Genomic DNA, 16,189 nt, shown 5'->3' on the forward strand with positions numbered 1-16,189 from the left:
TTGTTCAATCCTACCAGCATTTTCCCTTGCGCCTGTCTTTGCCCTTTCCTGCCTGCCTGCCGTCCTGTAACTTTGCCTCTACTTTGGATTAACGACCTCTGCCTGACCTGGCCCTGAGCCCGCCTGCTGCTCCGGTGCCTTACACCCTCTGGATTATTGACCCCCTGCCTGCCTTGACCTGTCATTGGCCAGACCCTGTTTAAAGAATAAACTTTGTTCCTTCAACACTGTCTGCACCTGGGTCATACCTTAATATGTGATACACGATGTCAAGCTCATTGAGGAACTCTCTAAGGGCACCTGGTGGGCGATAAATGACCATTTTGAGCTTGAGTGGACAAGTGACAGTGACAGCATGGACATTTTAATGAAGAGATGGACAGGTGAGAGAGGGAGAAAAGAGAAAATCTCCACTTAGGAGAGATGAGTAGCCCAGTGCCACCACCACGATGAACAGATGCTATTGGGATGAGAGAAAATGTAGTCAGATGAAGAGAGAACAGCTGGAGTAGCAGTGTTCTCTGAGGTGATCCATGTCTCCTTTGGGGCCAAAAGGTCAAAGGACTGAAGGGCAGCAAACGCTGAGATAAATTCAACATTATTGACAGCATATCGGCAGTTCCAAACACTGCCAGAAACCAGGAATTCGACATGGGTTGTGCCCGCAGGGTACACTAACTTAGAAGGGTTGCAGCCAAGCGTCTGCAAAGCCAACAGTGAGAAGAGCAAACTGAGGTAGAAAGCACACAGATACACTACATGTATCTGCTCGACGAGCAGGTGTCCAAAAGTATGTGGACACCTGCTCGTCGAACATCTCATTCCAAAATCATGGGCATTAATATGAAGTTGGTTCCCCCTTTGCTGCTAAAACAGCCTTGACTCTTCTGGAAAGGCTTTCCACTATATGTTGGAACATTGCTGCGGGGACTTGCTTCCATTCAGCCACAAGAGCATTAGTGAGGTCGGGCACTGATGTTGGCAATAAGGCTTGGCTCGCAGTTGGCGTTCAAGTTCATCTCAAAGGTGTTCGATGGGGTTGAGGTCAGGGCTCTGTGCAGGCCAGTCAAGTTCTTCCACATCGAACTAGACAAACCATTTCTGTATGGACCTCGCTTTGTGCACGGGGGCATTGTCATGCTGAAACAGGAAAGGGCCTTCCCCAAACTGTTGCCATAAAGTTGGAAGCAAATAATCGTCAAGAATGTCATTGTATGCTGTAGCATTAAGATTTCTCTTCATTGGAACTAAGGTGCCTAGGCCGAAACATGAAAAACAGCCCCAGACCATTTTCCTCCTCCACCAAACTTCCGGCGCCGACAGAGATGGCCGCCTCGCTTCGCGTTCCTAGGAAACTATGCAGTGTTTTGTTTTTTTACGTGTTATTTCTTACATTAGTACCCCAGGTCATCTTAGGTTTCATTACATACAGTCGAGAAGAACTACTGAATATAAGATCAGCGTCAACTCACCATCAGTACGACCAAGAATATGTTTTTCGCGATGCGGATCCTGTGTTCTGCCTTTCACCCAGGACAACGGAATGGATCCCATGCAGCGACCCAAAAAAACGACTCAGAAAAAGAGGGAAACGAGGCGGTCTTCTGGTCAGACTCCGGAGACGGGCACATCGTGCACCACTCCCTAGCATCCTTCTCGCCAATGTCCAGTCTCTTGACAACAAGATTGATGAAATCCGAGCAAGGGTAGCATTCCAGAGGGACATCAGAGACTGTAACGTTCTTTGCTTCACGGAAACATGGCTCACTGGAAAGACGCTATCGGGGACGGTGCAGCCAGCGGGTTTCTCCACGCATCGCGCCGACAGAAACAAACATCTTTCTGGTAAGAAGAGGGGCGGGGGCGTATGCCTTATGGCTAACGAGACATGGTGTGATGAAAGAAACATACAGGAACTCAAATCCTTCTGTTCACCTGATTTCGAATTCCTCACAATCAAATGTAGACCGCATTATCTACCAAGAGAATTATCTTCGATTATAATCACAGCCGTATATATCCCCCCCCCAAGCAGACACATCGATGGCTCTGAACAAACTTTATTTGACTCTTTGCAAACTGGAATCCATTTATCCGGAGGCTGCATTCATTGTTACTGGGGATTTTAACAAGGCTAATCTGAAAACAAGACTCCCTAAATTTTATCAGCATATCGATTGCGCAACCAGGGGTGGAAAAACCTTGGATCATTGTTACTCTAACTTCCGCGACGCATATAAGGCACTGCCCCGCCCTCCTTTCGGAAAAGCTGACCACGACTCCATTTTGTTGATCCCTGCCTACACACAGAAACTAAAACAAGAGGCTCCCACGCTGAGGTCTGTCCAACGCTGGTCCGACCAAGCTGACTCCACACTCCAAGACTGCTTCCATCACGTGGACTGGGACATGTTTCGTATTGCGTCAGATAACAATATTGACGAATACGCTGATTAGGTGTGCGAGTTCATTAGAACGTGCGTTGAAGATGTCGTTCCCATAGCAACTATTAAAACATTCCCTAACCAGAAACCGTGGATTGATGGCAGCATTCGCGTGAAACTGAAAGCGCGAACCACTGCTTTTAATCAGGGCAAGGTGACTGGTAACATGACCGAATACAAACAGTGCAGCAATTCCCTCCGCAAGGCTATCAAACAAGCTAAGCGTCAGTACAGAGACAAAGTAGAATCTCAATTCAACGGCTCAGACACAAGAGGCATGTGGCAGGGTCTACAGTCAATCACGGACTACAAGAAGAAATCCAGCCCAGTCACGGACCAGGATGTCCTGCTCCCAGGCAGACTAAATAACTTTTTTGCCCGCTTTGAGGACAATACAGTGCCACTGACACGGCCTGCAACAAAAACATGCGGACTCTCCTTCACTGCAGCCGAGGTGAGTAAGACATTTAAACGTGTTAACCCTCGCAAGGCTGCAGGCCCAGACGGCATCCCCAGCCGCGCCCTCAGAGCATGCGCAGACCAGCTGGCCGGTGTGTTTACGGACATATTCAATCAATCCCTATACCAGTCTGCTGTTCCCACATGCTTCAAGAGGGCCACCATTGTTCCTGTTCCCAAGAAAGCTAAGGTAACTGAGCTAAACGACTACCGCCCCGTAGCACTCACTTCCGTCATCATGAAGTGCTTTGAGAGACTAGTCAAGGACCATATCACCTCCACCCTACCCGACACCCTAGACCCACTCCAATTTGCTTACCGCCCAAATAGGTCCACAGACGATGCAATCTCAACCACACTGCACACTGCCCTAACCCATCTGGACAAGAGGAATACCTATGTGAGAATACTGTTCATCGACTACAGCTCGGCATTCAACACCATAGTACCCTCCAAGCTCGTCATCAAGCTCGAGACCCTGGGTCTCGAGCCCGCCCTGTGCAACTGGGTACTGGACTTCCTGACAGGCCGCCCCCAGGTGGTGAGGGTAGGCAACAACATCTCCACCCCGCTGATCCTCAACACTGGGGCCCCACAAGGGTGCGTTCTGAGCCCTCTCCTGTACTCCCTGTTCACCCACGACTGCGTGGCCACGCACGCCTCCAACTCAATCATCAAGTTTGCGGACGACACAACAGTGGTAGGCTTGATTACCAACAACGACGAGACTGCCTACAGGGAGGAGGTGAGGGCCCTCGGAGTGTGGTGTCAGGAAAATAACCTCACACTCAACGTCAACAAAACTAAGGAGATGATTGTGGACTTCAGGAAACAGCAGAGGGAACACCCCCCTATCCACATCGATGGAACAGTAGTGGAGAGGGTAGCAAGTTTTAAGTTCCTCGGCATACACATCACAGACAAACTGAATTGGTTCACACACAGACAGCATCGTGAAGAAGGCGCAGCAGCGCCTCTTCAACCTCAGGAGGCTGAAGAAATTCGGTTTGTCACCAAAAGCACTCACAAACTTCTACAGATGCACAATCGAGAGCATCCTGGCGGGCTGTATCACCGCCTGGTACGGCAACTGCTCCGCCCACAACCGTAAGGCTCTCCAGAGGGTAGTGAGGTCTGCACAACGCATCACCGGGGGCAAACTACCTGCCCTCCAGGACACCTACACCACCCGATGTTACAGGAAGGCCATAAAGATCATCAAGGACATCAACCACCCGAGCCACTGCCTGTTCACCCCGCTATCATCCAGAAGGCGAGGTCAGTACAGGTGCATCAAAGCTGGGACCGAGAGACTGAAAAACAGCTTCTATCTCAAGGCCATCAGGCTGTTAAACAGCCACCACTAACATTGAGTGGCTGCTGCCAACACACTGACACTGACACTGACTCAACTCCAGCCACTTTAATAATGGGAATTGATGGGAAATGATGTAAATATATCACTAGCCACTTTAAACAATGCTACCTTATATAATGTTACTTACCCTACATTATTAATCTCATATGCATACGTATATACTGTACTCTATATCATCGACTGCATCCTTATGTAATACATGTATCACTAGCCACTTTAACTATGCCACTTTGTTTACATACTCACCTCATGTATATACTGTACTCGATACCATCTACTGTATCCTGCCTATGCTGTTCTGTACCATCACACATTCATATATCTTTATGTACATATTCTTATCCCCTTACACTGTGTATAAGACAGTAGTTTTGGAATTGTTAGTTAGATTACTTGTTGGTTATTACTGCATTGTCGGAACTAGAAGCACAAGCATTTCGCTACACTCGCATTAACATCTGCTAACCATGTGTATGTGACAAATAAAATTTGATTTGATTTGATTTGGGGCAGGTAGCGTTCTCCTGGCATCCGCCAAACCCAGATTTGTCCATCGGACTAGCAGATGGTGAAGCGTGACTCATCACTCCAGAGAACCCATTTCCATTGCTCCAGAGTCCAATGGCGGCAAGCTTTACATCCCTCCAGACGACACTTGGCGTTACGCATGGTGATTTTTAGGCTGCTTGTTCATGGAAAATCATTTCATGACGCTCCCGACAAACAGTTATTGTGTTGATGTTGCTTCCAAAGCCAATTTGGAACTCGATAGTGAGTGTTGCAACCAAGGACAGATGATTTTTACGTGCTATGAGTTTCAGCACTTGGCGGTCCCATTATGTGAGCTTGTGTGGCCTACTACTTCGCACCTGGGGCATTGTTGCTCTTAGGCATTTCCACTTCACAATAACAGCACTTACAGTTGACCCAGGAAGCTCTAGCAGGGCAGAAATTTGACGAACTGACTTGTTGGGACGGTGGCATCCTATGATGGAGCCACACTGAAGTCACTAAGCTCTTCAGTAAGGCCGTTCTACTGCCAATGTTTGTCTATAAAGATTGCATGGCTGTGTGCTCGAACTTTATACACCTGTCAGCAACGGGTGTGGCTGAAATAGCCGAATCCACCAATTTGAAGGGGTGCCCACATACTTTTGCATGTATAGTGCAGTTGCCAAAGCTACAAAAGAGCTAAATGAGATCATCAGAAAATAACTAGGTAAGATACTCAAGTGAGAGTGGTAGAAGGCCGAGGAGAACAGGCTTTGTTTCGGAGACGGTCTTAGTTTCAACACGAGACTGCTGCTTACAGCTACTGCTGAGAAAACAGGGGAGACTGAAGTACAAGTACTAATTGATAATTGCCTTGCAAAGGTGAAGAGCACACCTCCCGGTACTAATTGCTGATTGCCAAGGACAGGGGCCCCCCTTCCAACATTGGGAAACATCCCATGTCCTTCTTGTGTGTGTCTGCACACCACATCTATTTTCTATGGGCACAAGCACTGTTCATGACACAAACTGTTTCACAGCCCTATTGTTGGTGGAGAGAAAATGTTGCAGGTTTAAAGCTTATTTCCTGCAATTCTACACATTTTTTCATGGGGTGCAGAGAAAATTTTGTAATTCTATAATTCTATTTGCCATGTGTATTCTTGTGATATTTGATTGACTCAAACAAAATCTATGGGCTAAATAACCTAGGCCTAGTTGTTTTGGACATTTCTGACTTTTTAAAATGTTTATTATTTATTTTTATTTCTCCTTTATTTAACTAGGTAGGCTAGTTGAGAACAAGTTCTCATTTACGACTGCGACCTGGCCAAGATAAAGCAAAGCAGTGTGACACAAACAACAACACAGAGTTACACATGGAATAAACAAGCGTACAGTCAATAACACAATAGAAAAAAAGAACGTCTATATATAGTGTGTGCAAATGGCGTGAGGAGGTAAGGCAATAAATAGGCCATATTAGCGAAGTAATTACAGTTTAGCAAATTAACACTGGAGTGATAGATGAGCAGATGATGATGTGCAAGTAGAAATACTGGTGTGCAAAAGAGCAGAAAAGTAAATAAAAACAATATGGGGATGAGGTAGGTAGATTGGGTGGAATATTTACAGATGGGCTATGTACAGCTGCAGCGATCGGTTAGCTGCTCAGATAGCTGATATTTAAAGTTAGTGAGGGAAATATGAGTCTCCAGCGTCAGCAATTTTTGCAATTCATTCCAGTCATTGGCAGCAGAGAACTGGAAGGAAAGGGGGTGTTGGCTTTGGGGACGACCAGTGAGATATACTGTACCTGCTGGAGCGCGTGCTACGGGTGGGTGTTGTTATTGTGACCAGTGAGCTGAGATAAGGCGGAGCTTTACCTAGCATAGACTTATAGATGGCCTGGAGCCAGTGGGCCTGGCAACGAATATGTAGCGAGGGCCAGCTGACTAGAGCATACAGGTCGCAGTGGTGGGTGGTACTAGGGGCTTTGGTCACAAAACGGATGGCACTATGATAGACTGCATCCAGTTTGATGAGTAGAGGATTGGAAGCTATTTTGTAAATGACATCGCCAAAGTTGAGGATCGGTAGGATAGTCAGTTTTACGAGGATATGTTTGGCGGCGTGAGTGAAGGAGGCTTTGTTGCGAAATAGGAAGCCAATTCCAGATTTAATTTTGGATTGGAGATGTTTAATATGAGTCTGGAAGGAGGGTTAACAGTCTAACCAGACACCTAGGTATTTGTAGTTGTCCACATATTCTAAGTCAGAACCGTTCAGAGTAATGATGCTAATCGGGTGAGTGCGGGCAGCGAATGGTTGAAAAGCATGCATTTGGTTTTATTAGCGTTTAAGATCAGTTGGAGGCCACGGAAGAAGTGTTGTATGGCATTGAAACTCGTTTGGAGGTTAGTTAACACAGTGTCCAAAGAAGGGCCAGATGTATACAGAATGGTGTCGTCTGCTTAGAGGTGGATCAGGGAATCACCAGCAGCAATAGAAACATCGTTGATATATACAGAGAAAATTGTCGGCCCGAGAATTGAACCCTGTGGTACCCCCATAGAAACTGCCAGAGGTCCGGACAACGGGCCTTCCAATTTGACACACTGAACTCTGTCTGAGAAGTAGTTGGTGAACCAGGCGAGGCAGTCATTTGAGGCAGTCAATTGAGTCTGCCGATAAGGATACAGTGATTGACAGAGTCGAAAGCCTTTTATCGATGGTGGTTATGATATCATTTAGTACCTTGAGCGTAGCTGAGGTGCACCCGTGACCAGCTCGGAAACCGGATTGCACAGCGAAGAAGGTACGATGGGATTCAAAATGGTCAGCGATCTGTTTATTAACTTGGCTTTCGAATACTTTAGAAAGGCAGGGCAGGATGGATATAGGTCTATAACAGTTTGGGTCTAGGGTGTCATCCTCTTTGAAGAGGGGGATGACCGCGGCAGCTTTCCAATCTTTAGGGATCTCGGATGATACGAAAGACAGGTTGAACAGACTGGTAATAGGGGTTGCAACAATGGCGGGGGATAATTCTAGAAAGAGAGAGTCCAGATTGTCTAGCCCAGCTGATTTGTACGGGTCCAGGTTTGGCAGCTCTTTCAGAACATCTGCTATCTGGATTTGGGTGAAGGGGAAGCTGGGGAGGTTTGGGCAAGTAGCTGCGGGGGGTGCGGGGCTGTTGGCAGGGGGTTGGGGTAGCCAGGAGGAAAGCATGGCCAGCCATAGAGAAATGCTTATTGAAATTCTCGATTATCGTGGATTTATCGGTGGTGACAGTGTTTCCTAGCCTCAGTGCAGTGGGCAGCTGGGAGGAGGTGCTCTTGTTCTCCATGGACTTTACATGGTCCCAAAACTTTTTGGAGTTAGAGCTACAGGATGCAAATTTCTGTTTGAAAAAGCTAGTCTTTGCTTTCCTGACTGACTGCGTGTATTTGTTCCTGATTTTCCTGAAAAGTTGCATATCGCGACTATTCGATGCCAGTGCAGTCCGCCACCGGATGTTTTTGTGCTGGTCGAGGCCAGTCAAGTCTGGAGTGAACCAAGGGCTATAACTGTTCTTAGTTGTCCATTTTTTGAAAGGGGCATGCTTATTTAAGATGGTGTGGAAATTACTGTTAAAGAATGACCAGGCATCCTCGACTGACAGGATGAGGTCAATATCCTTCCAGGATACCAGGCCAGGTCGATTAGAAAGGTCTGTTTGCAGAAGGGTTTAAGGGAGCGTTTGACAGTGATGAGGGGTGGTCGTTTGAATGCGGTCTCACAGCGGATGCAGGCAATGATCGTTGAGATCCTGATTGAAAACAGCAGAGGTATATTTGGAGGGCAAGTTGGTCAGGATAATATCTATGAGGCTGCCCATGTTTACAGATTTAGGGTTGTACCTGTTGGGTTCCTTGATAATTTGTGTGAGATTGAGGGCATCTAGCTTAGATTGTAGGACTGCCGGGGTGTTAAGCATATCCCAGTTCAGGTCACCTAGCAGAACTAACTCTGAAGATAGATGGGGTGCATTCATTTCACATATGGTGTCCAGGGCACGGCTGGGAGCTGAGGGGGGTCTATAACAGGCGGCAACAGTAAGAGACTTATTTCTGGAGAGATTCATTTTTAAAATTAGAAGCCCCTACTGTTTGGGCATAGACCTGAAAAGTATGACAGAACTTTTCAGGCTATCTCTGCAGTAGATTGCAACTCCTCCCCCTTTGGCAGTTCTATCTTGATTGAAAATGTTGTAGTTGGGGATGGAAATCTCAGAATTTTTGGTGGCCTTCCTTAGCCAGGATTCGGACACGGCAAGGACATCAGGGTTGGCGGAGTGTGCTAAAGCAGGGAGGAGGCTTCTGACGTTAACATGAATGAAACCAAGGCTTTTTCAGTTACAGAAGTCAACAAATGAGAGTGCCTGGGAACAAGCAGTGCCTGGGTTAACCTCCATATCATCCGAGGAACAGAGGAGGAGTAGGATGAGGGTACGGCTAAAAGCTATCAAAACTGGTTATCTAATGCGTTGGGGACAGAGAATAAAAGGAACAGATTTCTGGGCGTGGTAGAATAGATTCAGGGCATAATGTACAGGCAGGGGTATGGTGGGGTGCGGGTACAGTGGAGGTAAACCCAAGCACCGAGTGATGATAAGAGAGGGTGCATCTCTGGACGGGCTAGTTATGCTGGGTGAGGTCATCACATGTATGGGAGGTGGGACAAAGGAGGTATTTGAGGCATGTTGAGTGGGACTAGGGGCTCCGCAGTAAACAAACAACAGTGTGCAAGGCATATTGACATTTGAGAGAGACATAAAGCGAGGCATAAAGCAATCACAGGTGTTGATTGGGAGAGCTAGCTAAGGCAACAACGGTAAGACAACAACAGCTAATCAGCTAAGACAACAACAACAGGTAAAATTGCAATGACTGGGCAGAGAGGGTCAGTTAACTACACACTGGGCCTGAGTTGGGGCTGACAGATAAACAAAATGGAGTACCGTGATTAATGAACAGACCAGCATGCATCAGCTATGTAGGCAAGTGATCATAGGGTCCAGTGAACGGCAATAGATGGAACAGGGAAGCCGCGGGGTAGTCGTTACTACGCTAGCACGAGGGAGACACACCGTTTAAAGTTAGCAGGCTGGGGTAAGTAGAAGCGTCAGCTCCGATGTCGGGCACAGAAAATGGAGTTAAGTTGGCAGACCAGTTGTGGTGGTAGGCCAGTCAGGAGCGCCATGTCGACAACGGGTCCAGACCAGATGGCGAAGAGGTAATTGTAGTTGTAGTAATTTTGTTTGCTAGCCGGGAGATGCGCCTGGCTCGCGGCTAACTGGTGCTAGCTTCGGGGCAAGGGCGTTAGCCACCATAGCCACTTGGAAGCAGCGATGATCTAATGCACAGGTCCAGAGCTTACGGCAAGGATCCGGCAGAGCGTTGGATTCTAGCCGTGTTGGGGTAGAGTCCAGAAGGCATTGGCTGAGTAGCCGGGTGATCACAGAGTAGGCCAGGAGTTGGGCCTGGCTCAGGGATAGCTTCGTGGCTGGGTCATTCAGTGGCAGCTAGCTAGCTGTGATGATCAGGAATAATGGTCCAGGGTTTACGGCGGGAATCCGGTGTTGTAGTGGAGAAAACAGTCCGATGCTGGCAAGTATTATCTAGGATAAAAATAAACATCTGGTGTCTGTTCAGAAGGAAAGGCCGCTAGCAGTGGCTAACAATGGCTAAATAGCTAGTAGCTAATTAGCTGGCTAGCTCCTGATGGAGGTTCTGGCTATGAGGTCTAAAAAAAGAACGGATCCGTGTCACATTGGGTGAGGCGGGTTGCCGAAAGGTATATTTAATTTAAAAATGGAAAAGAAAAAAGATGCAAAATACAAAAGTACACGAGAGGACGGCAAACCACGTCTGCCCTGCTACGTCATCTTGGATGATTAATCTTGCTTTGTAAGGTATGCAATGACTGACATGACAAGAGGAATACTGATGATGCACTACCCAATTTCGAAATAGCCTTGTACTATTATAACTTCAAAGAAAGAGTAAGTTGAAAGCCCGCTCTCCCTATAACCACACTCATTTTCAACACCACTCAGACTGCACTCAACATTTTTGTTGAATTTTGGTAATGGATGTACAGGTAACAGAGGTTCCACACACCCAATTCTAAAACCTGATTTACATTAATTTAATACTTTTTTTACACACTAAACCTTTTAAAGTAATGTCCAATAATTAACCCAAAATGATAGTAATGTTTCTAATGTACATACTGGAGATATACTTTTATGTAGAAAAAAGGGGAAAACTTGCTTGATGTTGTACATAGTTTAAACCATCATACATTTGAATAGGACCCAGTTAAGTGTATTCCAGAAACTACAAAGCCCTTTCTCATTGTATGCTGTATATTGTATCAAGTGACTTTTTTTTATGTAGATGCTAACCATGGCGTGACCTAGCCCATCGGTATTAAATTAATGCCTTGTGACACCTGTAGAGACACTGACTGCTGTTTACATGCACACGAATATACTGTTGATTATTCGGAATACTTAAGTATTCTGTTTTTGATTTGATGTATATAAACATCATATCCCTTTTACAATAACACGAAGCGCCAATCCCGTTTTGGAAATACCTGAATAAGATGCCTTGGATATGCTAATCTTATAAGGAATACTGTGTCAGGTAAACATTTTTATCCCGTTTGCTGTTTTTCGTGGTCTGCGCAAACTCAGTTTCGTGTAGTTGAACCTTTGAAGTTCAGATTGGAACAGTAATAGTTGGAATAGTAACTGAAGTCTGGACACTGACTGCAGGCCTCGTATGTAGTTTCTTATAATATTAACTCCTGCAGAATGAAATGTTCTTCACAGTAAAATGATAAACCATATGTTAACTTGTCTTGAGAACAGGAGTGGAGAAATATGTTTTATTTCTTTCCTCTTGAGAAAATGAGAATGTGCGCATAGAGACCGTGTTGTGTAGCCTAAATGTGCAAATTTTTTATGCAACATAAAAGCTGGCAGTATTTCACTTTCAACCACATAAAATATGCATCCAAGATGAACTTCAATACTATCAGAAACATGTAAGATCCTTTTCACAGCTTTTCATTTACAGTTTTTTTCCAACTGCTTACACACGTTCTCCTTTTTTCAAAACTCTACACACAATTCCCAAAACTGCACACACAAAATGCAAAATGCCTCACATCTCCTTCAAAATGTAACACTGCATTCAAAATGCCATAAACACATGTCAGAATGAAGCATTTGCATCAAATGGCAAACACTGCTTTCATAATAGTGCATTTTTGGATATACAGTACCATGTAAACACTGTTGTTCTAAATCTAAAGCTCTTTGGTCTTTCATAGGCTTATATCTACATTTCAATACAATGTTCTACAGTGAAAGTAATCTGCTGAGAGGGGTAACAAGTACACTGTAAACACCAATGCAATGTAGAAACAGAAAATATTTATACAGTAGCATACAACAAAACCATAAACATATGTAAACGAAAAGTATATTCTTTAGAATACAGTAAAGAACACAATTGTGTGTGGGGGGTCCTGGGGGGGCAGTCCAGGAATTGGTAGGGGGGGGGGGGGCAGTCACCAGTGCTAAGCTACGCTTCATCTCTTCTCCGGCCACAATACTTCGTCCACATCACAAGATATGTTTTCTCTTGCCAAACATTGAGGGAAGTATCTCCTAGCATGGCGTATCCAACCTTGGACAGAGGCAACCTCTATGCGTCCTCCATTGCCTGGAGAAGCGGCATGCGGGTATAGTGTTGGCGATCATACACTTTCCAGTACCAGGCTGAGAATAATTTCTCTATGGGATTTAGAAAAGGTGAATATGGGGGAGGTACAAAACTACAAATTGTGGATGGGTGGCAAACCAGTTTTGGACCAGAACAGCACGGGGAAAACTAACATTGTCCCATAAAACCAGAAATCTAGCAGGCTCCTGATCTGGATCAGGGACAAGCATTGTGTAAATTGCCTCCAGAAAAGTGAGCATATGGCCGGTGTTGTACGGACCCAGTGTGGCATTGTGATGGAGGCCCCCTGTTTTGAGTGATGGCAGCACACAGTTATATTACCCCCACGCTGTCCAGGGACATTGGTAATTGCCCTCTGTCCTATTACATTTCTTCCGCAGCGCCTGGTTTTGGTGAGGTTGAAGCCAACCTCATCCACATAAATAAATTAATGGCGAATTACATGGGCATCCAGCTCCAATACTCTCTGTAACAGACAAAAGGATATACAGATGAGTAAATATGGTATGTCGGAAGTACTGGAAGTAGTGTTGCATACATACCTCTACAAAGTCATGTAGCATATTCTTGACTCTGACAGAGTTTCTCTCAAATGCCACCTTGTAAAGTTGTTTTATCGTCACTCGGTGCCATTTGAGGATGCGTTGTATGTTTGACAGGCTTACAGCATTGATGTTGTTAAAAATGGTGTCATTATTCAAGATATGCTCTCTTATCTCTCGAATCCTAATTGTATTGTTGGCCAAAACCATATTTATAATTCCAATCTCTTGTACAACTGTAAACAAGTGTCCTCCATGATGTCTTTGCCTTTCCACTCTGTACAGAATTCAAACACAGTATGTGTTCAGCATAGGAACTGTAAACAATGTACAAAAACATGTAGTACAGCATGATAACCAACCTCATTCATTCAATGCAGTGCAGTAAATTGATGGCTTAGAGTAACAAATGTTTATGCAATACTATGCAGTCATACATATTTTACAGTACATTACTGTAATGCTAAAATAGTCATTAGGTAGTTGCATACCTGTTCTTCTGAAGGTACTCGCAGTCCAGCCTCTCTCATGGTCAAACCGTGGTTGATCACATGATCAACAAGTGTTGCCCTAATCTCATCAGAGATGGCTCTCCTTCCTTCTCTTCTTTGCCCTCATCCTCCTCTGCCTCTTCCTCCTACTCCTGTTGCTCTCTGTCCATTGTTGGCATCCATTGTTCAAAACAGGTAATCTGACCTTTGACCTATTTATAGGCCTATACTAAAGTAAAGCAGTGATTGGTTAGTGATCAGTTAAGCTATTAGTGTTTGCACATGTGAGGAGTGTGTGACCTGGTGAATAAGTGTAGCATTTTTATTGGTTGCGTTTGGAAAAAGGAAAGCAAGTCACTTCCTGTTAGATTTTTGTGTTTTAGGTAGAGAATTGTGTATAGTGTTTTGAAATAAGTGTTTTATGCAATTAACACCTGAATCAAAGGCTGAGAAATATCTTATGGTTTTGGATATTTGGTGTGTAGTTTTGCACTTTGAGTGAGAGGTTTCAAAAATCGTGTGACATGAAAATATTTTGTGTGTCAGCAGTTGGAAAAAACTGTATTTAAAATCGATCAACAAACTGATGTAATTTGGAGGGTCCCGAAACATATTCGCTCCAGGAGAGAAGCAGAAATGAAAGACAAAACCGGTGTCAACTAGATGTTGATTATGCATTCTTTCTATCTATTTATGACATTATTCTGGTAAATGAAGGCTTTATTTATTATTCTAGAGCATCAAGTAATGACAGAAGAGAAGCTGCATGTATCTAATTATAGACACATTGACTAACAAATAGCTACCAAATGTTGGAAATTATAAACAGAAAAATATCTAAAAAGTTCCGCCGTCCCTGGCCAAATTAGGAATATTTTGTTTATTCAGGTTTAAAGGGATACTCGTGAGCGGGTTATCAAAGGTGCATGTAAACAACTTATCCTGAATAAGACCTTAACAGAGATATGAGCTATTATGCAGAATAATGTTAAGATCAAATAAAATGTATTGGTCACATGCGCCAAATACAACAGGTGTAGACTTTACAGTGAAATGCTTACATAGGAGCCCATTCCCAACAGTGCAGAGTGAAAAAGTCAGACAAATATTTGTGAAATAAAAAAAGGACATAGTAACACCATAAAAGCATTAACGAGGCCATATACAAAGAGTACCAGTACCGAGTCAATGTGCAGGGGTATGACGTAGTTGAAGTAATTGAGATAATACAGAATGTACCTGTGGGTAAGGTTAAAAGTGACTAGGCAAATCAGGATATATAATAAACAGAGTAGTAGGGTGTGTGTGTGTGTGTGTGTGTGTGTGTGTGTGTGTGTGTGTGTGTGTGTGTGTGTGTGTGTGTGTGTGTGTGTGTGTGTGTGCTGTGTGTAGAATGTGTGTGTGTTTGTAGAATGTGTGTGTAGAAAGTGTGTATAGATTGTGTGTGTGTGTAGAATGTGTGTGTGTAGAATAACCCGTATAAAAAGGATAATGCCAACAAAGCCGGTGTTTGGAGGATATATTTGCACTTCGTGTCGGGCCTAACAACACCCTTCCCCATATATCTTCCAAACACTGGCTTCTCGGGAATTATCATTTGAACTTTAACTGCTAGATTATAAACGTACTGGATGATAAAAGTAACGTACTGGAGGATAAAAAGACAGACAACACCTCTGTCAAAAATAATGAAGACACCTGGGCCGTTTTATTTAATGGATCAATGGGGATTAAAGAGAAGAGGGACACAAATCAGATGAAGGTGTGCTGGAAAAACTTATTAAAAGCAAAAGCCAAAAAGGATGCAGCAGAGGAGAAGCGGGGGCTATTTCAGACTGGAGGAGGCCTCCATTCAAAGGAATTGATCCTCTCTCCCAGAAGATATGCGAGATGATTCCCCAGCAGTTTGCCCCTCTCCTTAACCCCTTTGATGACGATGGACAACTCGACCCACCTGTGCCATGGAGAAACAGCAGTGCCTGCACTTTGCACCAGCTATGACACCAGCAGCAAAAACACCAGAGGCCAAGCAAACGACCCAGAACTGATGTGAACCTAGTTCATATTAATGTTTTGGAGCTGGAGAAAGAGAAAAATCTAGTGGAGATTGAGGTCCTGAATTTACAAAAAGAGCAACTGCAAATTGTTTCCCCTTTAGGGAAACATATGCTCACTCTGTAAAGAACGCTGATCTTTTTATTTATTTCAACAATTATTTATTAAAACAATGCTTTCCCAAGCAATTTGGTGTCACCCAGTCATGTCCCCACTCTTGTGTTCTGGTGCTTCCAGTTCCACCCTGTACGGTACTAAGAATAACAATGTCTTAATAATACATTTTAATACAGATTAGGAATTGCACGTGTCTATTAAATATAATGTTGCTTTTTACATGTTACCAATGTTACATTATACACACCTTAGGCTGCAAAATGGTTCGTAATTAAGGTTTTCCTCACAGAATTACCATTTTATATTGGCCCCATGTTGAACCTGGCCATCTTCTCCATTCTCCTCAGGTAGCTTGTCTCCACAGAAGAACTGTGGTTAGTTCTCCAAGATGTTTGGGCCAACCTACTTG

Source organism: Oncorhynchus mykiss, chromosome 12 (assembly GCF_057628025.1).
Source record: "Oncorhynchus mykiss isolate SJ-2025 chromosome 12, ASM5762802v1, whole genome shotgun sequence".
Lineage (NCBI taxonomy): Eukaryota > Metazoa > Chordata > Actinopteri > Salmoniformes > Salmonidae > Oncorhynchus > Oncorhynchus mykiss.